Below are 26,757 nucleotides of genomic sequence, written 5' to 3' on the forward strand. Positions count from 1 at the left end.
CTCAATTCACAGGTTCCCATTATGCAGCCAAGAAGGAGATCATATTTATTGAGTGTATGTTGGGCCAGACACCTTTTAGTGGAATTCTTCCCTTGGGCAGTGCTATCAGAAAGACATGATTGTCTCATTGAACAGGTGAATAACAGTGTCTGGGAGGTTGACAGTGCATGATTATTTGGGCATTAATGTTGGCCTTCCTGCCAGATTCTGCTGCAGAAACAGAGACCCTATAAGCCCGGCACCAAGTACTTCCATTTGTTGTTTGAATCCAAAATTTAAATGGCCTTTGATTACCCAGAGGAGGAAGGCTATGGAGCTCAGATGTGGTAAATTATTTACTCCAGAATCATTGCCCCAGGAATTTTCTGCCCTTGGAGCCATGTAGTACAGAACAGGGACATTTGTACGAGGCAGATCTGGGTTACAGTCCTGGATTTACCACTCATTGGCTGTGCCTTAGTTTCTCAGAGTTAGTTTCTTGTCTAAAATGGGAGCAGCAGCAGTGCCCATCCCACAGGACTGCTATGACAATCAGAAGAGAAGAGAGATTAGTGGATGTGTGATATAGGAAGTGGTCAGAAGGTAACCCCTCAGGAGCAGAGAAGGAACAGTGTTGTACCACTCAGTTGTTCTGGGAACAGGGAGTTTCAATTCAAATGGAGCTACTGCCCAACACAGCAGCTATGTGGGAACTTGCAGTGTCATCTCAGTGGAACTTTCTCTTGCAGTGATTCCTACCACTCTTGGGATTTTCATACTTTAGAAAGGTGCAGCTGGATACTCAAGAAAGGGCATGTCAGCTGTCTGTGGCATTTGCAGGGTACTTGGGCACACCCCTACCCCGACTCCTTCTAGTATCCTTAAGGAGGCCCTTCTATCCTGACAGCCAGATGGCCAGAAATTCCCTTAGACGCTGGCCGGGGCTCTGTCCTTGGTGCTGATCAACATCACACCCGCTACTGGTGGCCAGCTGCCAAGGACCCCTCAGGAAGAGTGGGCCTTTCAGTCTTTGTATGAAGCTGGATTTGGCTCCAGAGTTGTAAGTTCCTGAGCCTTCACAGTATCTGAAACCTGACACCACCTGGCTGTCCTGTTTCAGAAGCAGGTGCTAAGGCCCTGTTTGGCCTTGGGAGCAGCACAGCATGCACACCCTGCTGCTTGTAGGGCAGTGGTCAATAGGCCGGGGTGGCTGGAACAGAAGCAGCTGCCGTGGAGGCACTCTCCTACCAGATGCATAAGCATTCCAAGGTGGAAGGACATCAGTTCTGGCCATTGCCCCAAGTAAGTGTTGCTTTGATGTACTCTTTTCCTTTCTATGCAGTGATTTTTTTAAAAAAATCCCCAATCTTCTGTGAAATTAAAAAAATTGGACATCTTTAAGAGACAAGTTGAATCCCAGCCTTGGGTACTCAGGGGCCTGGACTCGGTACCATCTCCTGGGGCAGAGTCCTTTGGCTCCTCCATAGGACTTCCTGCCTCAGGGTGAGGACTGAACCTCAGAAGTCCCCATGTGCCTCCCTCAAGGATACCCCTGGCTGAATCATACTTATAGTATCCTGATCAAGATTCAGGCTATGTTTCTAGCATACATATATATAAAGTTGCTTGGATGAAGCTGGAATTGGGGGCTCTGAGGTCTCATACTCAACCTTCTTCCCACTCCTTGGGAACCCACAGAGGTCACACTGAAAACCATGACCATAGAAAGAGCCTTGTAAACTGAGAGTCCAGGTGAGGTGAACAGAAAAGTACAGCCTGGGGGCATTTTGAAGTTCTCCCCCCAACTTCCTTACCTTTCAACTCCTCCTGGCCCTGCTAATTTGCAAAGGTAAATTACTGTAGAATAGCTTAAGGTAGGAGTTCTTAGCTCAGATGAGATAGAATGTCTCAGTTCAGAAAACTTGCCCATAATTATGCTCTACAGGCAGGGAAAAAAATCTTTAGTTTTTGTATTTAATGCAACAGACTCTCAGATAAAATGGCTACATTCATATACAAGTCTAACTTGTTTCCAAATTTCCATTGAAATGACCATCAACAGAATAAAAAATAGGAAAAGAATGGATCAATGTAAGAATTGAAGTGTGGCATTGCCAAACCAGAAATTCAGATATTCAAGATAGTCTTCCAGAAAAAAAATGGGACAAGATCAAATAGAAAGGAGGGCTGACCTGACCCTTGGCAGAACCCCAAGATCATTCTGTTTGGAGATCCAGGAACTGACAGCAAGGAGAGCTGGGGGCACAATTGGATTCCACTCTCCTTATGAGAAGAGACTAGAACCTTCGGTCATGGCAAAGATGGAGTATAAAGTTATGCTTGATATGTGTACAATAAAAAGTGTTACCACACTAAGCAAAGAATGAGGATACCACCCCAACCATGGCTGCCATAATAAATATGGTTAAGAGGAATGGTTCTGATCAGGGTTAGAAATGTCTGGATTTTTATTTAATCTTCAGTATCTGAGTGGCCTTGGAGAAATTACTTGGTTATCTCGGAACCTCAGTTTCATCCATCAATGAGGGTTATTTTAGGATCCACTTCATAGAGCTGTGAGGATTAAATACAATAATCCACATTATGGGCTTACAGGTAATGGCAGTGGTTTCCAATGCTGGGTAAACAAGGTGATCCATTTACATCTATTTATTTAAAATAGAGAAATACAGCTTTACTAATGGTTAATATGCAGACATAATCCAAACGTGAGGTAGATTTTGATCATATCTAGTAAAAAGGCCATGTACTTGGGGCTGAGCAGGAGCTCTCATGCAGAAAATGATCAGTGATCCTCTCACACATTTCCTGCCTTCTGAATTTTGTACCTATCATGGTTTCCCTGGGCCCAGCTAAGGATACATATAGATTATATTTTTTTTTAATAGTTGAATCTTTGCTTATATTGTCTTTGGCTTTAGTCTTAATGTAATGCTGAATGAATTAAGAAGTAGTCCCTCTCCTTCCATTTTGTAGATTAGACTGTAGAGAATTGGTATAGTTTCTTTCTAGAATGTTTGGTAGAGTCCATCAGTAAGCCCATCTGGGCCTAGTGTTTTATAAGGTTATAAACTATTGATTCGGTCTCTTTAATAGATTTGGACCTATTCAGATTGTGTATTTCTCCTTGTGTGAATTTTGGCAGATTATGTTTTTCAAAGAATTGGTCTGTTTCATCTAGGTTATCAAATTTGTAGAGATAGAGTTGTTCATCTTTCTCTATTATTCTTTTAATGTCCATGGGGTCTGTAGTGATGTCCCTCTTTCATTTCTAATATTAGTAATTTGTGCCCTCTCAATTTCTTACCCTGGCTAGAGGCTTATCCATTTTATTTATATTTTCAAAGAACTAGTTTTTGGTTTCATTGATTTTCTCTATTGATTACTGCTCTAATTTTTATTATTTCTCTTCTTTGGTTTACTTTGGATTTAATTTGCTCTTCTTTTCCTAGTTTTCAAAGGGAAAATCTTAGATGATTGATTTTAGGTCTTTCTTCTTTTTAAATATATGCATCCAGTGTTATAAAGTTCCTGTTCACTTCCTCTGGAGGTTGGGGAGTGGTGCTCAAAGTTCCACTCTGGAACTCAAAGTTCCAGGTTTCTAGTCACAGTTTGGTCTTTCTGATAACCAGCCTCAGCCTGAAGCTATCTAGCACTTGCCAAGAGTCATTTTATTAGAACAAAAGGTGCTTCTATCACTCAGGAAATTCGAAGGCATTTAGGAGCTCTATGTCAGGAACTGGGGACAAGGACCAAACATATATTTCTTATTATATTACAGAAATTCAGGCAGATTGGAGGGAGACAATCTTGCTGAGCATCCCAGCTCTGAATGGGAAGAGAAGACAGGGTGAGACCTAGGAGGCATACGGGAGGTCTCGTATGTTTTTTGAAAATGAAGAGGGTTAGATGTTTATATAGAGGACATTAAAGAGAGAAATGGGGGGAAGTATATTTGAATACACAGTATTAAAGAGGAGGTAGGAGGGGATGGCATCCAGAACAGAGGACAAGAAAGTGCCTGTGAGAAAAAGGGTTGTGTTCTCCATCAGGAAAGGAAGGAAAGAAGAATGGATGCAGACAAATGTGTAAATTTGAGGATGCATGAGACAATTCCTGATGATGGTTTTGAATTTCCCTGTGAGGTAAAAGAGGGATAATCATCACTGACAAGGAGGGAAATAGAGAGAAGCTTGGGGTTTGGGAAAGGTCTGAAGGACTTGAAATTATTGGTAATGTTTAGAGAATTTGAGACAAGTAGTTGAAAAACTCAAACCATAAAGGAAGAGGGCCTAAATAGGACTCTAGTACACAAATTAAGACATTCTTTCCATCAAAAGACAAAGGAGTAACATATAAGCCACAAATGGGGAGAAGATTTCCAAATAACAGGACGTTTCCCAAAATGTAACATATTTAACTCTTATTGCACTGGCACTTAGGATATACAGAAAGCTTCTAAATCAATAAGAAAAAGAATAATCAATAGAAAACTGAGCAAAAACCTTGAATAGGAATTTTACTAAAGACTAAACCCAGGGGTGCCTGGGTGGCTCAGTCGATTAAGCATCCAACTATTGATTTCAGCTCAGGTCATGATCTCGGGGTTGGGAGATCAAGCCTCTGCACTGGGCATGGAGCCTGCTTAAGATGTTCTCTCTCTGTCCCTCACTGCTACTCAGACTGTCTCTAAAAAATAAAAAAAAAATAAACCCATGGGACGCCTGGGCGGCTCAGCGGTTGAGCATCTGCCTTTGGCCCAGGGCGTGATCCTGGGGTCCCGGGATCGAGTCCTACATCGGGCTTCCTGCGAGAAGCCTGCTTCTCTCTCTGCCTGTGTCTTTGCCTCTCTCTCTCTGTGTCTCTCATGAATAAATAAATAAAATCTTTTTTTTTTTAAAGACTAAACTGAAATGACTAATAGATATCTGAAAAAGATGTTTTATATCATTTATCATCAGGAAAGTGAAATTTTTAAAAAAGATTTTATTTATTCATGAGAGACACAAAGAGAGAGGCAGAGACACAGGCAGAGGGAGAAGCAGGCTCCATGCAAGGAGCCTGACGTGGGACTCAATCCCAGGACTCTGGGATCACACCCTGGGCTGAAGGCAGGCGCTAAACCGCTGAGCCACCCAGGGATCCCTGGGAAAGTGAAAATTAAATCCACAATGAGACAACACTGTACAGCCAACAGATTGGCAAAGATTAAGAAGTCAATATTTAATAAAATATTCTCTTTATATATCGGTAAAGGACACATATTCCCAAATTTGGGGGATTAGGACATAGACTTTTTTGGCCATTATTCTGCTTACTACAGATTGGAACAATAAAAACTCTATACATTGCTGGTAGGAGTGTATATTGTTATAACCACTTTAGAAAACAACTGGATATTTCCCAGTAGTGTTGAATATGTGCATTTCCTATGAATCAGCAGTTCTACTTCCAACCTATACCTAAGAGAACTCTTGCACCTAAGCACCATGAAATAGGTACTGGAATAATCAAAGGTATCTAGTCCTAATAATTCTCTGATTGCATCACCTTTTTTTTTTTTCTACTAAAGATTTTATCTATTCATGAGAGACACACAGAGGGAGGCAGAGACATAGGCAGAAGGAGAAGCAGGCTCCTGGGGGGAAGCTTGATGTGGGACTGGATCCTGGAACCCCGGGACCACAACCTGAGGCAAAGGCAGATGTCTGCTCAACCACTGAGCCACCCAGACATTCCTGATTGTATCACCTTTTTATTCTTGGGGATGCTTACTCTTTTCCAACCATATGAGATGTATAGTGAAGGATTTGACTGGCCTTTGTTCCCTGATTCCAGGGAGGGAGACTCTAAGTCCTTAAAACTTCTCAAATGATAGGAATATCTTTGTTATTCATGGTGGGCCCTCAGACCACCCCTGAGTTTAAGCTAACAAGATGACTCAGGATAGGGGCTAGTCATACCAGCAAGACCAATAATGGGATTAGAGGGTTGGGACCTTGAGACATGACAACAGTCCAACTTCTGGGGAGGGGAGGAGGTTGGACATTGAACAATATGGGCAATGAATAATTCAATCATGCCTATGTAATAAAACACTGGACACAGAAATAAGAACATAGAAGCTCAGGTGAACTTCCCTGATTAATAGTACTCTGTGCTGGGAAGGTGACACATTTTGACTGTGTGGGGAGAGGTCATGGGAACTGTGTTTAGAACCTTTCCAGATCTTGCCCTATGAGTCTTTTTTTGGGGGGGGGGGATTGGTCCTGATTTGAAACCGTTTTGTTATGGTAGAACTGTAATTATGAGTACAGTGCTTAGCTGAGTTCTGTGAGTTGTTCTAGTGAATTATCAAACTTGAGAGGTAATGGGAACCTCTACATTTATAGCCAGTTGGTCAGAAGCTTAGGTGGCCTGGGGACCCCTAAGCTTGCAGCTTGTGTCTGAAATTATTGTAGTCTTGTGGGGACTGTGTCTTTAACCTGTGAAGTTTGACTTAACTCAGGGTAGTTAGTACCATAGCTACATTGCACAGACCCTTCTGTATTAGTCCTGCCTCAGGACTGTTATACTGGTTCCTCCCTCTGCTGGAACACCTTGCCCCAGATGGCCACATGGCACCATCTTCAAACCATTCAATTTCTGGCTAGATGTCAACTCAGTGGGAAATACCATAGAACTGCAAACTCTAACCCTGGTACTTTTCATCTTTTCCCCTGCATTTTGTTCTTAGTACTTCTCATCTTTTAACATACAATATAATTTCTTTTTTTAAAAAGATTTTATTTATTTATTTATTTATTTATTTATTTATTTATTTATTTATTTATGTGAGAGAGAGAGAGAGAGAGAGAGAACAAGCAGTGGGGAGAGGTAGAGGGAGAAGCAGACTCCCTGCTAGGAAGGGAGCCCGATGTGGGACTCCATCCTAGGACTCTGGGATCATGACCTGAGCTGAAGGCAGTCACTTAACTGACTGAGCCACCCAGGCACCCTATAATTTCTTCTTTAAAAATGTTAATTCTAGTTATATGTCCCTAGGATACCCATGTGGGAAGGAAATTTTACCTGTTTTGATCACTGTTCTGACCTAATAGCTAAAGTAGTGCCTGGCACATGGTAGGTGCTCAATAAATATTTGTTTAGTGACTGACTGAGTAATAGAAAAAATATGTTAGCTTCCCAAACATCAACTAGACCAAAAAAGTATAACAGAATACCAAACAATAGTCAATATTAATTAACTACACTCATCAATGTGCTGAATCTCACAAACATAATATTGATGATACAAGTAAGTGACTAAAAAAATACAGAGTATGATTCTATTCACAAAAGTTCAAAAACAGGCATACATATCTAGGGATAAAAATTTAAACATAGGGAAATAAATATCAGGATAATGATTACCTCTGGGAGGGAGGTGGTGGGGAAAGCGTACAAGAGCAAGCAATTGGGGAAGGGCACAAAGGGAGCTTCTCTTGTACTGGCAGTGCCCTATTTCCAAACCTAAGTCCTGGTTCCACTGGTTTTCTCATTGTGATTATTCCTGAAACTGTCATACACATTTCATACATTATTCTGTGTGTAGCACATATTTTCACAATTTAAGAAAAGGAAAGAAGTGCATTTGGGTGGCTCAATCAATTAAGTGTCTAACTCTTGATTTCGGCTCAGATCACGATCTCAGGGCCCTGGGATCGAGCCCCACATCAGGCTCTGTGCTCAAGCAGAGAGTCTACTCGAAGATTTTTCTCTCTCCTCACTCATGCTCTTCCTCTCTCTCTCTCTCTCTCCCCCAATCCAATAAATAAATAAATCTTTTAAAAGAAAAAGAAAGATCTACAGGAGGATGACTAAGTAGTGTTGAGCTCTCAGTTTCATTGACAAATTTATTGTGAATTTAGAGTGATAGCAGGGCTGTGTGATTGCCTCTACCAGCTCTTAGATACCTGAGGGGACATCTGGAGAAGGCAGAGTTGGATTTATCTGTCACTGGAGTTTCATCAAGTGAGAGACATGAGGGTAAAAGAATCAAGAAAATCCAGGGTGTTGGCAAGGGAACAACTGAAAACCTGCTCTACGGAAACAAGGCTAAAAAGGAAGACAAGTGAAGTTGGGAGGGAGAATGCTGAAATCCCGGGAAAAACTAGTTTGGATGGATAATCAGAGATCTAGAGGACCTAGCGCAGTCAGTGACCTGCACTCCACAGAAGTAAAAAGCTGTAAGCCAGTGCCATCTTTGTGATGAGAGGTCTTGAAGGGGAATACATTTGAGGCAAGACAGTGTCTGGGTGCAACAGGAACAGTGGGTGGCTGTTTTAGTTCCCATAACCTCCAGAAATCCCTCTACCCTAAGGCCAGCGCAAATAAAACAACCTTCAAAATACTACCAGTGTCCAGCTATGCAGATGTGCCTTGGAATGTGCTCTGGAGCATGGACAGCAAGACTGCTTGGGGCAAAAGGACTGTTGGCTTTTCTCTTTTTCTCTGATTCAAGTACTTTTGGCTTTATCTGTAACACATGTCGAGTTTCAAACACTTATCTTCATGAGCATGGCTACCCTGTTCCAAGCAACCATCATTCATCATCTGACTATTGGAACAGCCTTTAACTACTCCCTCCAATTCCTCTGTGCACCCTATAGACTTCCTCATTTTGTAGCAACAGTGGCAATACTGTATTCATTGGCAGTAATAAGTCATCCTGATTCCCTTCATAATAATAGATACAAAAAGGAGGGGAAAACCAAAAAAATACCTAAACAAAAAAGAGATGACAAGGTCACAAGAAACCTCTAATTATATTGGAGACTAAAATAACTTTTTAGGGGCGCCTGGGTGGCTCAGTTGGTTAAGCTTCTGCCTTCAGCTCAGGTCATGATCCTGGGTTCTGGGATCGATCCTGGCATTGGGCTTCCTGCTCCACAAAGAGTCTGCTTCTCCCTCTCCCTCTGCCTGCCACTCCCCTGCTTGTGCATGAGCGCACGCTCTCTCTCTCAGTCAAAAATAAATAAACAAACAAACAAACAAATAAAATCTTTTAAAAAATGAAATTATTTCTTAATTTACAGATAGTAAAATTCACTCTTTAGAGTACAGTTACTTTAGGTTTTGACAAATGCATAGTCATGTGACCACCACCACCACAAATCAAGCCACAGATACACTTTCAGGTCCCTACCATTTTCCCTATGCTGGAGTCATCCTTCCCTACCCCTCAATCCCACCAACCCCTGGGGAACACCAATCTGTTCTCCACTGTGTAATTTTGCCTTTTCTAGAAGTCATATAAATGGAATCATACAGTTTGAATCTTTTTGAGTCTGGCTTCTTTCACTTAGCATAATGCCCTTGAGAATCGTTCATGTTGTTGAGTGGTATTCCATTGTATGGATGTGCTACAATTTGTTTATCCTTTCACTCACGGAGGGACTTTTGGGTTGTTTCCAGTTTGTCTCAAGAACTTGACAGAATACGAACTACATTCAGTAGCAATATAGATTTGGACTTGATTAGCCGACCTGACCTAACTGATATATGCAGAGTATTCATTCCTTTCAAGGGCATATGGGACATTTACCAAAATAGAACATATTCTGGGCCATAAATGTATGAGTAGATTTCAGAGAATTGAAGTCATTCAGAGTTCATCCTCTGCCTGTTATATAACTAAACTGGAACTCAATAATAGGAAGATAACTAGAAAATCACCTAGCATTTGGAAACTAACCAACACCCTTCCAAATAATTCATGGACCAAAAGAGAATCAAAATGGAAATTGAAGAATATCTTGAGCTAACTGATAATAAAAAACCCTGAAAACTTGTGAGACAGTAAAGCAGTGCTTGAAATGTATAGCTTTAAATGCATATAGTAGAAAAGAAGTTTGAAAATCAATGAGCCTAGCTTCCAACTTAAGAAACTGAAAAACAAAGCAAAACAATAAATATCTTCCCCAAAGCAGAGATACAGACATAATAAAACAAAGGGTAGACAGCAATGAACTAGAAGGTATAACAAATAAAACAAAGTCAAAAGATTTCTTTGAAAAAGATTATAAAATTGACAAAACTCTAGCAAGACTGATCAAGAAAAGAAAGAGAAAACAAAGATTCTCAACATCAGAATGAAACGTGGGACACCACTATATATTCTGCAGACATCTGAGGGCTAATATAAGGATGTTATGAACAACTGGTCAGTAAATTTGAAAATCTAGCCAAATTAAAAATATTTCAAAAAGACAATTTATCAAAAGTGACTTTGGAAGAATTAGCTAATCTGCGAGGCCCTAGATCTATTAAAGAAAATGAATCTAATTTAAAACCTTCCCATCGTGAAAATCAAGGTGCAGATGGTTATTAATATTCTCGTTGAAAACCAATTGAGAGCACAAATTTATGATTTGTGTATTATCACTTATGTATATTATGCTTTAAAAGTTATATATGTTCACTTAATAATAACAAATGCTCGCTTAAATATAGTGGTGGGTGGGGGTACTGATGAAACAAAATTGGCCACATATTGATGACTGTTGACGTTGGGCCAGTGGGCTTACTACTTTCTTAGCTCCTACTTTTGTAAATGTTTGAAATTTTCCGTAACAAAATATTTTTGTCAGGAAAAGTCAGACCATAACATAACTTTGCAAAACCCTCCACCAGCTTGGCATTGAGTCAAAGCCACAATGGGCCAATGGCCAATCAGGGTCTCCCTGATCTGGTCACTTTGGCACTTCCTGGAATCTCACTCTCTACCACACTTGCCACTCTGTCTCCTCGTTATTTGCTTGCACACACTCAACGCATATTCTTACATCTGGGTCTGTGCACTTGGGGTTGTTCCCTTTGCCTCAAATATTCATTCTTCGGACTTAGTTGTGACTTGCTTCAGTCAGGTCTTGGCTCAGATGTCACTCCTTCTGCAAAGACTTCTCTGACCTGCCAAAATAAAAGAATTCCACAAACTGGACTCCCTATGCCCTGTCTTTACCATGCTTTTCTCCAGAGCATCTGCATCATCTGACCTATAAAATATTTTCTTGTGCTTTTTATTTACTGCCTGCTTCCCACAAGAATGCAACCTTCAACCAGACAGGAGGATTCACACCTGTTTCCCAGTGCCCAGAATGACACCCAGCGTACTATAGGCACTCAATAAACATGTACTGAATGAGTGAATGTGAAAGGTCCCCAGCCCCACCAAGGGGGGGTCTATGAAGTACTTACTTCCCCTTTCCTTCCACCCAAACCTCTTCATCCTGTGAGCTTCCTGGCCCTAGACCTGTTCCACTGTAAAGGTCACTCCTGACACCTGAAGTTGTGACCAGAGAGGGAGGATGCCTGTTCAGAGAACAAGAAGCTTCACTGGGAGGCAGAAGACCTGGATCCCCCTTCCTCCTCATAGTGGTTTTGGAGAAATGGGGACTATAGAATCTCTCAGGGTGGTTTTTGAGCCTTGCTCTGCCTGCCTGCCTGATCCTGCAGGGTCATGTCACTTCCCTACCATCAGTTTACTCACCTGCAATGGGAACAAAACCAACACCAACTTCACAAGATGGTTGTAATGGTTAAGGGGAATAATCAAAGGGACCAAGAGTTGTCTACGGAAGCGGTTCCAGAAGCCAAAATTTGGGCGTCTCTAGGGAGTCCCCAAAGGTTCTTTCACAAATACGGTGGTCACATCACCGTTGGGGGTGTTTGTTGGGCTACCTTTTCGTAAATGAAGGCTGGCTCGCTATCTCCCTGCGCTCTCTCTGTGCCTCCTACCCCTACCCTGTGCCCCGCCCACGCGCTTTACCTCTCGTTCCACCTCGGTGCCGCGCTTTCCCTCTCCACGCGCCCGCCCCGCGCCCGCCCCGCCTGCGCCCGCCCCGCACCCTCGCCCCGCGCCCGCCCGCCCGCTCCCCGCGCTCTCGCGCCCGCCCGCTCCGTGCCGCCCGGCCCGCTCCGTGCCCGCCCCGTGCCCGCTCCGCGCTCGCTCGCGCTCCCGGCGCCGGCTGCGGAGGGAGCCGCTCTGCCCGCAGCTGGCGCAGCGCGGGGGCGGCTGCGGGTGGGCGGGTGCCGCGGGCCCGGGCGCCGAGCATGAGCCGCCGCCGGCGCGGGCAGCGCGCTGCTTGGGGCCCGACTGCTGCGCGGGGGCTGCGCGGGAGCTACGCCGGCCGGGACCGAGGTAGGCAGCGGGCGCCGAGCCTCAGTCCCCCGGTCCCTCCCTCTCCCGCGGGCAGCCCGCTCCGGCCTCCGGCGCGGGCGGGGCGCACGCGGGCCGCGGGTCCCGCCCGGCGCGACTGTCGCGGGGCCAGGGAGGGCACCGGCTGCCGGCGCGGGGCGCGGGGCGCGCGTGGAGCGGGGCGTGCGGGCGCCCAGCGCGGAGTTGCCGGGAACTCCGCCCCGGGCTGGACAGCGCCGGGACCCCGTCCCCAAGCGCCTGCAGGACTCCGGGCGGCCTCTGCCTGGGCGTGGCGGGAGTGCGCTCCGCAGGCGGGCGCGGGCACCGGCTGGCAGGTCCGCTGCCCCGGGCTTCGCGTGGGGGAGGGGGCTGGGAAATCTGAGGAGCTTGGGGCTGCGCAGTCGGAAGTTTCCATTTGCTTGTCTGCATTCTGGGCCCCGCGGTGGCATCTCACGCCCTTGCTGTTTGGCGAGGAATTGGGGCGTGAGCTCAGCATTTGAAGGGAGACGACCAGGGCGAGATACCCCTCTCTGCACCTTGGGCAAGGGTCATTTCAAGGACCGTGCTGTCTTTGCCCCGGGCCTTGCAGGGCTTGGGGCAGGTGCAGTTGGTTCTGGGCTGCGTGTGCGAGGGAGGGAGGGGGCGCCTGATGTTTGGGGAGACACGCATCAGGCCCTTGCCCCCTGCATCCCTAGCGGCTTCTGAGCGCTGGAGCTGGTGGATATTTACGGGAGGCTGCCTGCCTCTTGGGAGCCACCTGGGGGCTAAGATGTGGTGGTGGCCAGCCTCCTTCATTCCCTGCTTGGAGCTGTGAGTCCCATCTGGTTCACCCTCCCCACTACTGTCATTCTTTCCCCACCCTCTGGAGCAAAGGCAAGGCCCAGGTGGCCACCTGCCCTTGGAGTCCAGGACATATAGAGTCAGGTTGGCGTTCAGGGGAACCTCAAAGAAGCAGTGGTCTGCTCTGTCCCTCTGGGGTCTTCCGCCTCCTTCTGGACACAGTCTTGCCCAGTTCAGCCTAGCTTCTCTCCCCACAGGAGGCCTAGAGTGCAGAGCAGCAGCTCCCATTATGAGCAGGGAACTAAGGAGTTGGGAGGCCACAGGTCTTGACTTCTGAACTGCAGCCAGGTTGCAGGCCTCCCAGGGACTCAGCTTCCCCATCTCTAAATGGTTTCAGTGACTTTTAGGGGTATTTCCCCCAACATCCAGGGACACTTTGCACTGGAACCTCAGGACCCCAGCCCAGAATAGGAGGAGGGAATCTAGAGTGGAAGGACGTAGAAGATGTTGGCTCTGGACATGTGGATGAGTTCTGTGCCCTGCTAGCTTTTATTTGTTGTTAGAGACATGGGTCATAGTGACCAGCAGCACTCGGGGTGGTCATGGCTAGGTAGGGGGTGGCAGTAGAACCTATAGGCCCTGCCCCTGAGAAGGGAATGAGTACTAGTAGAGACTTCCCAGAGGAGGTCTGTGTACTCTGTGTACTCTTGCATATGGCTGTGTACTCCCAGGGCAGCTGTGTACTCTTGCCTATGGCTCCTGGGTTTAAGAGCACAAGTAGCTGTCCCCAGGTATGCCATGGGGGCCTGAAAGCCAGCCAGCAAGTTTGTTTTTCTCTGGGAGGCATCCTTGAACTGCCAGCCTGATGGCTCTCTTCCACCTGGCAAATTGTGGAAATGGAACAGTTCACACAGAGCAGAGGGTTTTTTTGGTGTAACTTAGCAACTGAAGGCAGAGGAAGAGGATGGGGGAGAAATGCCAGCGCCACTGGCATTGGTGCTGGGCTGTCTTGAGTGAGGCCAGTGGCTGGTGGGCCTGGCCAAATGGGGAGGGCATCCCAATGCAAGTGGCCCCCTTAGGCTGACCAGCTGAGGAACAGACCCACTGGTCCATCCCCCGGGTCCTTCAAAGGAGAGTAACTGGGGGCGGAGATGCTCAGGTATGGCCTGAGAAACCCCTGAGTACACCTGCCTCCCCGGCTGCAAAATGATGGGCTGAATGAGCAGTATTGGAATAGATTTGGTTGATTTTTAGATTTTAACTGCAAAACCCTCAAGCCACATGTTTCACAGAAGCCAAATTTGTCAAATAGGCCAAGTAAAGGTACAGGACTTGGGGCATCCAGCCAGAGTCCTCACAAGTGGTGGTGCTGGCATAGACTAGTGTGGGGTGCATACCTCTGCATCACCCTACCCTAGAATAGGGGCTCTGGGCCTCCCCAACAGGGCCTGCTGGGGGCAGGTCCCAGGGCCCTGGTGGCAGAGAGGGCTGGTGATACAGATGGGGGCCTGTCCAGGTGGTCCTAGCACTGTTGCTGCCCCCTGCTGGGGCTCCTCCTCCCTCCCTCTTTTCCTCCTGAGGCCATCTGCTTCAGCCCTGGTCTGCTCTGGCTGTTTTTCTCTGAGAGCTTCCAAACGCTGAGCAGAAATCTTCCTCCTGTAACTCCCACCCACTCCAGGCTGCCTCTCAGTTCCTTTGCCCTTGCTTGCCCACCTCCCTCCTGTGGATGAGTGTTTACTTAGCAACTTGTCTTCCAGGCAGAATCTGAGGAGGGAGCAGAGTAGAAGGGAGGGGTGCCTGTCATCATGGGGTGCTGAAGTGGCATCAGGTAGGGAAGCTGCCAGGCCCACGGCCATGAGGGGAGGGCCTCTGACACCTACTGGTCACACGTCAGGGACCCCTGACCTGCAGGGGCCTGGGAGGATGCTCTGCTCTTTCTTCAGAGTATATGCCCTTCTCACCTCTTTCTGAGCACAGAGCCTGGGGCCGTGGGTGTGTGTGTTTATGTGTCAAAGAGTAAACACAAGGATGCCTGGCTGGCACAGAGTTGGCTCTGGGTCCGTTCAGAATGCCCCTGTACTGGGGATGCCAGGCAGTCCCAAACTGACAACCCTAGAGCAGGGTTTGAGAAGGTCAGCAAATTGTCAGCCTGGCAGTGGTGTGGCAGGAACCATGGGAGGGAAAGCCTGAAAGCCCCATTGCGTCCTGGCCTGTTCAGAGTGTAGGAGGGACAGAGACCAGAGCTCATCCTGGGGAATGGGGGGCCTTGGGGATTCACCTCCTGGGACAGGCTTCAGAGAGATTGTGAGAGGTGTCTGGCCAACAGTATGAGAGTGTTAGGATCCATACAGATGCCTGCCAGGAGGGTGGCGGTATGCCTCCAGTCTGCCGCTGACCCTGCCAGAGGGTGGGCCATAGGATGGCCTCAGGTGTCTGAATGCTCTGGTCTGCAGAAACATTTCCTAAGAACCACATAGGTGCCTTTGAGTATGGTCCAGGGCAACCCCCAGTGATCCTCTGGGGAAGTTTCTACCCACTCACTTATTTGCCAGGAAGCCCCTCAGGATCCATGTGGTGGTGCCGGGATGTGGACATAGCACAGGAGAAAAGAGCCTCTCACTCCACCTCCCCACCACGAGCACCTGTGCTGGGTCTGGGGGGACAGGCTGAGGGCCTGTGCTGCCCTGGGTGGTGGGTGGTGGTGGGAGCTCAGAACCTGCCATATCCCTTCTGAGTGGCTGTGGGGTTTTCTGCTGTGCAGGGTGAATTCAGGGAGCAGTGGGGGAGTAGCAGCTCAAGGAGAGGCTTGGCACTGGGCCTCACTGAGTCTCCCTGACTCTTTAGAGGAGAACATCCCATTTTGCCCATGGGTCATACACTGTGAGCCCCCTGAGAGAGGGAGCCAGCCCTGGGGGCAAGACATTAGGCACCCAGGGGGACTTCATTCCATTCGCCAGCTCTTGTATCATTTCCTCACAGGTGAGGTGTTGCTCTCTTAAGTTGATAGGTGATATTGTCAAAGGTGATATTATTTTCTTTAAAAACATTTTCTTTTAAAGATTATTATTCGGGGGGGAGAGAAAGAGAGAGAGAGAGAGAATGCGAGTAGGGGGAGAGGCAGAGGGAGAAGGAGAGAGAATCTCCAGCAGACTCCATGCTGAGCTTGGAGCCCTACTCAGAGCTCCATCCCAGGACCCTGAGATCATGATCTGAGCCAAAATCAAGAGTCTGACACTCACCTGACTGAGCCACCAGGCATGCCAACTTTCATGAAGCTTCTTCCAGCTTAAATACAACAAACTGCTCTCTGCTATCTCTCCCACCAGCTATTTTCCCCTTTCTCTCCTCCCCCCCCCTGCAAGTAGGCTGCCTTTGAAGCTGTGTTCTCTGCTTACTCATTCCATATCCTCACTTCCCACTCCCTTCCAGCCCACTCCAATCTGGCACGCCCTCTTCACTCCTGGAAAATGCTCTTCAGGTGCCCGTGGACATCTACAGCCCTAGTGGTGTTCACTGCTCCTTCTCCCAGGCACTTGTCCCCTGGACTCTGCAGGCCCACTCCTGTCCTCTGGCCACCCTGCAGACCTCTCTGCAGGCTCCCCCTCTTCTCCAGGGGCCACTCACTAGTCCTGTTCCTCAGAATGTGGACCTATACCGTCTCCTCCCCAGCCATGGCCTCTGGTCCCTCCATGATGCTGATCCCATTCTAACCCATATCAGTCCAGCCTGTCCCCTGGGCTCTATCAGCATTCTAGCCAGTGCCTGCTAGATGCCTCATGGATGACCATGGGCAGCCTGTCCACTGTCATTGTGCCCCTGAACCTCTCCTATTCCAGCCTCCCCGTTGGAGCAGTTGGGATGGCCAGGTCTACCCTCACATTGATTGAGTGGTCCACCCCAGACCTCTCTTCCACCCCTTTCCCCCAGCCACTGCTACCTCCACAGGTCGGGCTAAGCCCTTCAGCCCCGGACATCTGCAGCAGCATCTTTCCCCTGCGATTCCTTCCCCACACCACAGCCAGGTGACCTTTTTAACCTTCTCTTTGTAAAAAGAACCTTCTGTTCCCATGCAGGATGTCCTTTCCCCACCTCGTTGGCTCCCAGCCTTCCTTGAGGGTGCTCTCCTGCATGGGTGTGTGGTGCAGGGTGCTCTGAGCCCTCTGCAGCACATTGCCCCCATGTAGTTGTCTGTGATCTCTTGCAGTCAAGTGCACACTTGGCCTGTTGGCTCCAGTTGCCCCCTCAGCTCCGAGATGGTGGCTGGGCTAGTGGATTCAGTGAGCCTTCCTGGAATATGTGTGAAAGCGTGAGCTTGTGCATGTGATGGGGCAGAGACATGCAGCTCTGTGTGGGAACATGGGCAGGGGGCATCTGGCCTGGACTATGTTGCTGTCCCAGCTCAGGGAGAGGAGAGGGGAGCAGACCCAAAGCTCTGGGACAGACAAGGGGCAGTCTCTGGGGAGCTGGACTTTCTCAGGAAGTAGTGGGGGTAGGGCTGGGAGGCCAGGCCCCTGCTTGTTGTCACCACCACTTCCGTTTCTCCAAGTGTCACCCTCAGACTCTACCTTGAAGAGAGAGTTCTCCCTGGATCTGGTTGCCATGGCAACACTGTTAACAAAGAGTAGCTTTGGTGGAGGAGGCTGGCTCATCCAGAAGCTGAGGGGGCTGGGAGAGGGTGTGCCTGTTCTGATGGGTTTATTAGCTGAGCTGGTTTCCCACCCCCAGGGCTGCCTGAACTGCATGGACCCCTCCCTGGATCCTTTCCATCTGTGGGGCTCTCTGAGCCTCTGATCTTCTGACCCTTGCCATGTGAATGTCATGAAGTCTTTAGATTCCACCTGGATCCCAGCCACAGCTAGGTCCCCCCGGCAGACCCAGGGAGGCTTCTGACTTGGGATGTGGGAGGATGTGCCCAGTCCCAGCCCTGGCACTTCCTGGGGTGAGGAACCCTATTTTCTTGCTGTAGAAACCCAGGCTTGGAGGCCAGAACTTCTCCTACCTAGGATTTCCTGAAGACTGGGTCTGTGTTCCAGCCCCTTCCAGCTGTGGACTGTGAACATTTGGGTTCCCTTCCTCCTCTGAGGCTATGGTCTTGATTACACGCGGTAAGGACGCACAGCGCTGGGTGAGAGCCTGGAGCTTTGTGGCCCTGGCTGTAGTGACAGGGGAGGGTTGGTGCCTCTGCTGGGACCCAGGTCTCTGCCCTTAGAGGTGAGAGACAGGGATCCTCAGAGCTGAGGGACAGGGATGCAGGAGGGAGGCTGGCTGGTGAACCAGCTGGGAGCGGGGGCAGTGGTTAATGTCCCATGGGGTTGGAAGCTCACATAGAAGGAGCTCATGGAGTTCCTAGGGGGAGCCTCCGCAGCTTTCATGAGTTAATCACTCAGGGCAGGCAAGAGGCTGTCAGTTATTCATTTTATTGTTGTTGGTATTAGTAGTGGGTGGCCCCTGCTGGGTGGATGAGGCCAGGAATACAACATCAGGCCTGCCCTTGGGAAAGCCCACCTCATTTCTACCCTGCCCATGGAAGGCCAGGGCCCTTCCTGCTGAGCTCCACCACATGAAGGGGCCTCCCCTATCCTGTACTACCTCCCTCCATTGGCGTGGGAGCCCAGATGACTACCTTCAAGGTGAGTGTGTCTGTGAGTGATCCTGTGAGGGATCGCTGGAGTGGGTGACCTGGGAACACTTGGTCCCTGGGCTCCCACTGCTGGGTCAGCAGATGGGGTTTCTCAAGGATTTAGAAGCGGGGACTGACAGTGAGCAGGGTTGGCCAGAGTCCAAGCTGTCACTCTGGGGAAGACCATGACGGCCAGATTACTTCCAAGAACAAGGCGGGGAGGAGTGGAGGGAGCACGTATGGGGCGGGGCCTGGAGGGGAGCCACCCACAACCCTAGCGTCACCACCTGGACCATGCCCCCAGCGATGCAGTGGCTGAGGTGCTTAAGGGTACTTGCAGAAGCAGGAGGTCAAGTATCTGCAAACTGGCCGTAAAAACACCTCAAGGAATATCACAAAAACACTTTTTCTACCTACAATGCAGTAACGACAGAAATTAATAACAAAACATAACTCTAAAAAGTCTAATATTTGGAAAATTTTAAACACATGTATAAATACGCAGTGGGTCAAAGAAGAAATAATAATAGATCTAATAGAAATTAGATTTCCCTGATGGGAAGTGATGCAGAGCATTTTCTCATGTGCATGTTGGCCATGTCTATGTCTTCCTCTGCGAGATTTCTGTTCATGTCTTTTGCCCATTTCATGATTGGATTGTTTGTTTCTTTGGTGTTGAGTTTGATAAGTTCTTTATAGATCTTGGAAACTAGCCCTTTATCTGATACGTCATTTGCAAATATCTTCTCCCATTCTGTAGGTTGTCTGAGTTTTGTTGACTGTTTCTTTTGCTGTGCAAAAGCTTCTTATCTTGATGAAGTCCCAATAGTTCATTTTTGCTTTTGTTTCTCTTGCCTTCATGGATGTATCTTGCAAGAAGTTGCTGTGGCCAAGTTCAAAAAGGGTGTTGCCTGTGTTCTCCTCTAGGATTTTGATTGAATCTTGTCTCACATTTAAATCTTTCATCCATTTTGAGTTTATCTTTGTGTGTGGTGTAAGAGAATGGTCTAGTTTCATTCTTCTGCATGTGGATGTCCAATTTTCCCGGCACCATTTATTGAAGAGACTGTCTTTTTTCCAGTGGATAGTCTTTCCTCCTTTATCGAATATTAGTTCACCATAAAGTTGAGGGTCCACTTCTGGGTTCTCTATTCTGTTCCATTGATCTATGTGTCTGTTTTTGTGCCAGTACCACACTGTCTTGATGACCACAGCTTTGTAGTACAACCTGAAATCTGGCATTGTGATGCCCCCAGCTCTGGCTTTCTTTTTTTAAAATTCCCCTGGCTATTCGGGGTCTTTTCTGATTCCACACAAATCTTTATTTTTTATTTTTTTATTTATTTATGATAGTCACACAGAGAGAGGCAGAGACACAGGCAGAGGGAGAAGCAGGCTCCATGCACCGGGAGCCCGACGTGGGATTCGATCCCGGGTCTCCAGGATCGCGCCCTGGGCCAAAGGCAGGCGCCAAACCGCTGCGCCATCCAGGGATCCCTGATTCCACACAAATCTTAAGATGATTTGTTCCAACTCTCTGAAGAAAGTCCATGGTATTTTGATAGGGATTGCATTAAATGTGTAAATTGCCCTGGGTAACATTGACATTTTCACAATATTAATTCTGCCAATCCATGAGCATGGAATATTTTTTCATCTCTTTGTGTCTCCCTCAATTTCTTTCAGAAGTGTTCTGTAGTTTTTAAGGTATAGATCCTTTACGTCTTTAGTTAGGTTTATTCCTAGGTATCTTATGCTTTTCCGTGCAATTCTAAATGGGACTGACTCCTTAATTTCTCTTTCTTCAGTCTCATTGTTAGTGTATAGAAGTGCCACTGATTTCTGGGCATTGATTTTGTATCCTGCCACACTGCCGAATTGCTGTATGAGTTCTAGCAGTCTTGGGGTGGAGGCTTTTGGGTTTTCTATGTACAGTATCATGTCATCTGCGAAGAAGGAGAGTTTGACTTCTTTGCCAATTTGAATGCCTTTTATTTCTTTTTGTTGTCTGATTGCTGAGGCTAGGACTTCCAGTACTATGCTGAATAGCAGTGGTGAGAGTGGACATCCCTGATCTTGTTCCTGATCTTAGGGGAAAGGCTCCCAGTGCTTCCTCATTGAGAATGATATTTGCTGTGGGCTTTTCATAGATGGCTTTTAAGATGTTGAGGAATGTTCCCTCTATCCCTACACTCTGAAGAGTTTTGATCAGGAATTGATGCTGTATTTTATCAAATGCTTTCTCTGCATCTATTGAGAGGATCATATGGTTCTTGTTTTTTCTCTTGTTGATATGATCAATCACATCGATTGCTTTATGAGTGTTGAACCAGCCTTGCATCTCGAGGATAAATCCCACTTGGTCATGGTGAATAATCTTCTTAATGTACTGTTGGATCCTATTGGCCAGTATCTTGTTGAAAATTTTTGCATCCATGTTCATCAGGGATATTGGTCTATATTTCTCCTTTTTGGTGGGGTCTTCGTCTGGTTTTGGAATTAAGGTGACGCTGGCCTTGTAGAATGAGTTTGGAAGTACTCCATCTCTTTCTATCTTTCCAAACAGCTTTAGTAGAATAGGTATGGTTTCTTCTTTAAACATTTGATAGAATTCCCCTGGGAAGCCATCTGGCTGGCCCTAGACTTTTGTGTCTTGGGAGGTTTTTGATGACCGCTTCAATTTCCTCCCTGGTTATCGGCCTGTTCAGGTTTTCTATTTCTTCCTGTTCCAGTTTTGGTAGTTTGTGGTTTTCCAGAAATGCGTCCATTTCTTCTAGATTGCCTAATTTATTGGCGTATAGCTGCTCATAATAAGTTTTTAAAATCGTTTGTATTTCCTTGGTATTGGTGGTGATCTCTCCTTTCTCATTCATGATTTTATTAATTTGAGTCTTTTCTCTCTTTTTTTAAATAAGGCTGGCTAGTGGTTTATCTATCTTATTAATTCTTTCAAAGAACCAACTCCTGGTTTTGTTGATCTGTTCCACAGTTCTTCTGGTCTCTATTTCATTGAGTTCTGCTCGAATCTTTTTTTTTTTTTTTTTTCCGAATCTTTATTAATTCTCTTCTTCTGCTGGGTGTAGGTTCTCCAGCTCCTTTAGGTGCAAGGTTAGCTTTTGTATTTGAGTTCTTTCCAGTTTTTGGATGGATGCTTGTATTGTGATGTATTTCTGGGGGGGGGGGGAGATTTCTAATCATCATCCCAACCGCTGAGTATGTGTGGAGGACCAGCATGTTCAGGGTGTAGTAGAACAAACAAAATCCAGAAATAGTTAGGAAATGGACAGAACAGGTAATTGGAAGGTGCTTGGGGGAAGTGGGAGGGAGTGTGGGGGGCTTTTGTTTAGAATAGAGTAATTAGGGCAGCCTCACTGGAAGGTAGAGCTTCAGCCCCTTGGACATCTGGGGGCAGGGGCTCTTTGCAGAGGGAACAGCTGGTCCCAGGCCCCGAGATGGACGTATGTCACCATGTCCAGGAAGCCAAGAAAGCCAGGGGACACACAGTCCATGGCCGGCAGTAACTGTAGGCCATTGATGACATGTCACTCTGGGGTGAGCTATGGACTTATGGCTTTACTGGGACCTCGTGCCTCCTCTGCAGCTTAGCCATGTGCTCGTGTGGATGGCCCCAACAGAGGGGCCACTGACCTGCCACATCAGCTGTGTCCTCAACCCTGTTCTTCCCCCAGGAGAGAGCCTAGTGGAGGAACCACTGCTTGGGGAATGTAGCTACATTGAATTTGAGGTGCCCTGGGAAGCTAATAGAGACATGACCTGTGTGTGGCCACGTGGGTGGGGACTCTGGAAAAGTCACTCTGGGTTCCTGACCCAGGGTACCTCACCTTCTTTCTTACCACTCTCCCTAATCACCCCCCCTTCCTTCCCTAGGATTCCTGCCCAGCCTCCTCTTAGGACTGCCCTTCCTTCTCCGCAGTTTGTAAAGTTTGGTGTATTGTATTTATGTCATTAGGCATCCAACAAGTAAAACGGGTCTATGTGGAGCATGTCTCCTCCCATCCCTGCCAGCTCCTAAGGCAGAGACCGAATTATTATCTGTTTCAGGTTTCCTCCTGACATTTCTGGTCCATATCCATGCACAACACATTATTATTTGTTACGCACAGGGTAGTGACATACTTTGCTTCTCTTGCTTCATGGAGCATCTTGGGGCCCCATTTCAGTGTGCATGGAGTGGAGCTGCTATTTTTATTTATTTATTTTTAAATATGAGAGAGAAAGTGCCTGTGTGAATGGGGCAGGGGGCAGAAGGAGAGGGAGGGAGAATCTCAAGCAGATTCCATGCTGACCACAGAGCCTGATGTGAGGCCCCATCTCAGTGATCATGACCTGAGGTAAAATCATGAGTCAGACACTTAACCATCTGAGCCACCCAGGTGCCCTGCCTTGGCGTTTTTAACATCAGTATGATCTTCCACCAGTGGTTGCATGGTTATTCATTCATCCAGGCCCTGAAAAGTAGTCATTTAGATGGTGTCCACTCTCCTTTTATAAGCAGTACTGTGGCAAGCGTCCTTGCCTGGATATCATTTTGCTCCAAGTATGAGCATATTTGTAGGATAAATCCCTCAATATAGAACATCGGGTGAAATGGAGGTGCATTTGTAATTTTGATAGATTTTGCTAAGTTGTCCTCCTCATCCATAGTAATTCATATTTGTTGGTAATATATATAAACACCTGTTCTCCACTCCCTTATTTTTGCCAATTTGATAGGTGAAAAATGGAATTTGTCACAATGTTAGTTAGCATTTCTCTTACTATGAGTGAGATTTTAACATACTTTTGTATGTATAAGATTCATCTGTATTCTCCTTGGTGCACTGGTATCTGAATTATTAACACAGTATTTCTGTTGGGCTGATGGTATTTTTCTTTTTTCTTTTTTTTTTAAGATTTTATTTATTCATGAGAGACACAAAGAGAGAGGCAGAGACATAGGCAGAGCGAGAAGCAGGTTAACTGCGGGGAGCGTGATGTGGGACTCCATCCCAGGACCCTGAGATCACAACCGGAGCCAAAGGCAGACGCTCAACCACTGAGCCACCCAGGTGTCCCTGATTGTATTTTTCTTATTTATTCATAGAAGCTTTCTATATATTAGGAAACTGACAGTTGGAGCATGAGTTGCAAATCTTTTCCTCAATTTATTTTATTTTCATTTTGTTTGTTATAATTTTTGCCATGCAGAATCTAAAAAATTTAAGTAGGCAGTATCGTACATATTATGTTTGAACCTTGTGAAATTACTGTTTATACAGGTCAAAAATGGTTGCCAATCAGTAATTTCACAAAGTTCAAACTAACAGAAAAACTTCTGTACCCTGAAACTATAAAGAAATACTCTCATGTGTTCCCCTCATAGGCTTATGGTCTTGTTTTTCAAATGTATTTGGTTTATCTGGTAGGACTCCAACTTTATTTTTTTTCAGATGGCCATCCATTTGACCAACACCACTTATTAAACAATTACCTTTTCTTTACTGATTTGAAATATCACCTTTATTCATACTAAGCTGCCATATGTGTTTGGGATTATTTCAAGACTTTCTTGTTTGCTTCATTGCTCTGACTGTAAATTCCTGTGCTGATACCATGTTTCAAGTTTAACTGTTATCATGAAATTTTCAAACAAAAAATGTAAAGAGGATAGAATCATGAACTTCCATATGCACTCATATTTTTTCCTTCCTTCCTTCCTTCCTTCCTTCCTTCCTTCCTTCCTTCCTTCCTCCCTTCCTCCCTTCCTCCCTTCCTCCCTTCCTCCCTTCCTCCCTTCCTCCCTTCCTCCCTTCCTCCTTTCCCTTCCCTTCCCTTCCCTTCCCTTCCCTTCCCTTCCCTTCCCTTCCCTTCCCTTCCCTTCCCTTCCCTTCCCTTCCCTTCCCTCCCCTCCCTTCCCTTCCCTTCCCTTCCCTTCCCTCCCTTCCCTTCCCTTCCCTTCCCTTCCCTTCCCTTCCCTTCCCTTCCCTTCCCTTCCTTCCTTCCTTCCTTCCTTCCTTCCTTCCTTCCTTCCTTCCTTCCTTCCTTCCTTCCCTTCCCTTCCCTTCCCTTCCCTTCCTCCCTCTCTCTCTCCTTCCTTCTTTTTTTCTTTCCTTTTTCTTTTATTTTTCCTTTGGCTGAAGTATTTAAATAAAATCCCTGACCTCTGTAATTTGCCCCATATACTCTGGCAGTGAATTTCTCAAACAAACAAGGCCATCTCCAAACAGAGTCACGTGGTCATTATCACACTTAACAGGATTATTAGCAGTTCCTTGCTGTCATCTAGCACCCAGCACATATTCTGTTTTCCTTAGTTGTCTTAAAAATGCTCTTCTGTAGTTGACTTGTAAAGTTAATAACCATGTTGAATCCATGTGTGGCATGTGGCTTTTATTTGACACAGTCTGTGTAGTTTGAAGCAGCCCTTGCTTCCCTGGTCATCTCTCTTGAAGCCATTGGCTTGTGTCAGAACCGTGGTGAGTCTGTGTCTCTAGAATGTCCTATTTTTGAGATATGTCTGTTTGCTTCCTCACAGCATCATTTCACGAGTTCCCCGACTCCTTAGTATTTTCTCCAAACCGAGTTGAGCTCAGACAACTTCATTTTACGGGGCTCCACATTATTTGGCAAGAATGCTTTGTGTTGCTGGCCTGTACTCTGCCCGAGTCTGTCACAGTGGGACTGGTGGCAGTGGGTGTGGATGTGGGGGCCATGAATGTGGGGGCCATGGGCCCTCACCCGCTGCGTCGGTTCCATCCTTCTGGCAGTTTCAGCCCTTGACAACCACTGTCTGAGTCAAGTATCCCATCAAGGACTGCAACACGGCACCTTCCTAACTTCCCAGTGCACATGCAGGATTCTTCTATAAAGAACGTTCTCTCATCAACTGGGCTATTTGGTTCCCCAAAAGGATCTCAGTCAAAAAGGCAAGGGAAGTACTAAATTCTTTCTTTGCCAACACATGGCTGATTTTGCAATCTGTGCTTGTCTCCATAACTCAGCAGCCTCAGCCTTTCTCATCCAGTTGCTTTTGCCATTTTGTTCAGACATCACTCTTTCTTTACCCTAGTGTTGTTCTATCTGCTGGGAGCTTGCCTTGTAGACTGTGCTGGTATTTCCCGTGGCTGGCACTGCAGCTGGCCGGTCCCTGTTTGTGACGTCCCAACCCATGAGTGGTCGGCCCAACCTAGATTTCTCATCAGTCCTGATATGTTGAGGGGCGACCTTACAGCAGGTGAGGTTCTTCCCCCAGATTGCTAGATCTTTAGTGTCGCAGAGATGCCTGCACATTTGGGAGGCTGGTGAAGGGGATGTGTGGATAAGCCTCCCTGGATCTGGGGAAGAAGTGCATCCCAGCTGTCTTGTTCTCTCTCTGTCCACTGGTGTGAGCCTCACATTCTGCATTAGGAAAGTGAGGAGAGTGAGAGGGGAAGCTGAAGGCCACGACAGGCTCAGATCTATTGAAACCGAAGAGGTGCTTTTGCATGGTGGAGAACATCAGGTGAATGTCAGACAAGTGGCACCCATGGCAGAGTTCCCAGCTGGGAGAGATGCTGTCCCCAGAGCACTGGAGAGGCAGGGCATCCTGGGGTACAGAGAGAGCTGGGTGATGAAGAAGAGCCTTAGGAGCTGGTCCATAACAGCCTCTCAAGGCAGAGATTGAGGTCCCAGAGAGGGCAGGGCCAATGGGAAGCGTCAGCCCTGTGAGTCCCTGGGTTCCCAAACTCAGTGCCCTGAGGCATCTATGCTGACTTTGAGGGGTCTGAGGTCTGCCCCTGAGCTGCTGTGCCTGCCTTTGGGGTCTGATGAGGGCCCCTGCAGGTAGGTGGATACCAGGAGGGTCAGGGGCAGTGGGCAGAGTGTCCCTGATTTCAGTGGCCAGAAACACCCACTAGGAGCAGATTCCGTTCCTAAAGCCCTCTTTGCCCTCTCTTGCCAAAGGTCCCTCACAGCCTGGCATTGCTGCCTGGCAGCACCAGGCTTAGAACAGGGCTCCAGCAGCAGGGGTTTCCTTGTGCGTGTATTAAGGGTTCAGTGTCTAGGTAGCCTCCCTTCCATTCCCCTCCCTGTGGAGCTGATGCTCCCAGGTGGTGCTCCTTGCCCCCAGGCCTTCAGGTGGTCTGTCAAATGAATGAACCCACAGAAGCTGCCTTCCCAGTGATGCAGTGCTGGGGCCACA

The 26,757-nt window shown here is 47.1% G+C and overlaps 2 long non-coding RNA genes across 2 annotated transcripts; one reads left to right on the forward strand and one right to left on the reverse strand.

Annotated features, from left to right (window-relative positions):
• Positions 1 to 2,425: 2,425 nt before the first annotated feature.
• LOC119866559 lies at positions 2,426 to 11,760 on the reverse strand. Its single transcript, XR_005380383.1, has 3 exons — positions 11,239 to 11,760; positions 10,827 to 10,950; positions 2,426 to 2,553 (listed from the first exon to the last, which is right to left on the reverse strand). It is a non-coding gene; the product is annotated as an uncharacterized LOC119866559 (long non-coding RNA).
• A 326-nt stretch (positions 11,761 to 12,086) lies between these two features.
• LOC119877687 lies at positions 12,087 to 23,550 on the forward strand. The gene is made up of 3 exons (XR_005380382.1): positions 12,087 to 12,181; positions 17,925 to 18,063; positions 23,492 to 23,550. It is a non-coding gene; the product is annotated as an uncharacterized LOC119877687 (long non-coding RNA).
• Positions 23,551 to 26,757: the final 3,207 nt, after the last annotated feature.

Source organism: Canis lupus, chromosome 28 (genome assembly GCF_011100685.1).
Source record: "Canis lupus familiaris isolate Mischka breed German Shepherd chromosome 28, alternate assembly UU_Cfam_GSD_1.0, whole genome shotgun sequence".
Classification (NCBI taxonomy): Eukaryota; Metazoa; Chordata; class Mammalia; order Carnivora; family Canidae; genus Canis; species Canis lupus.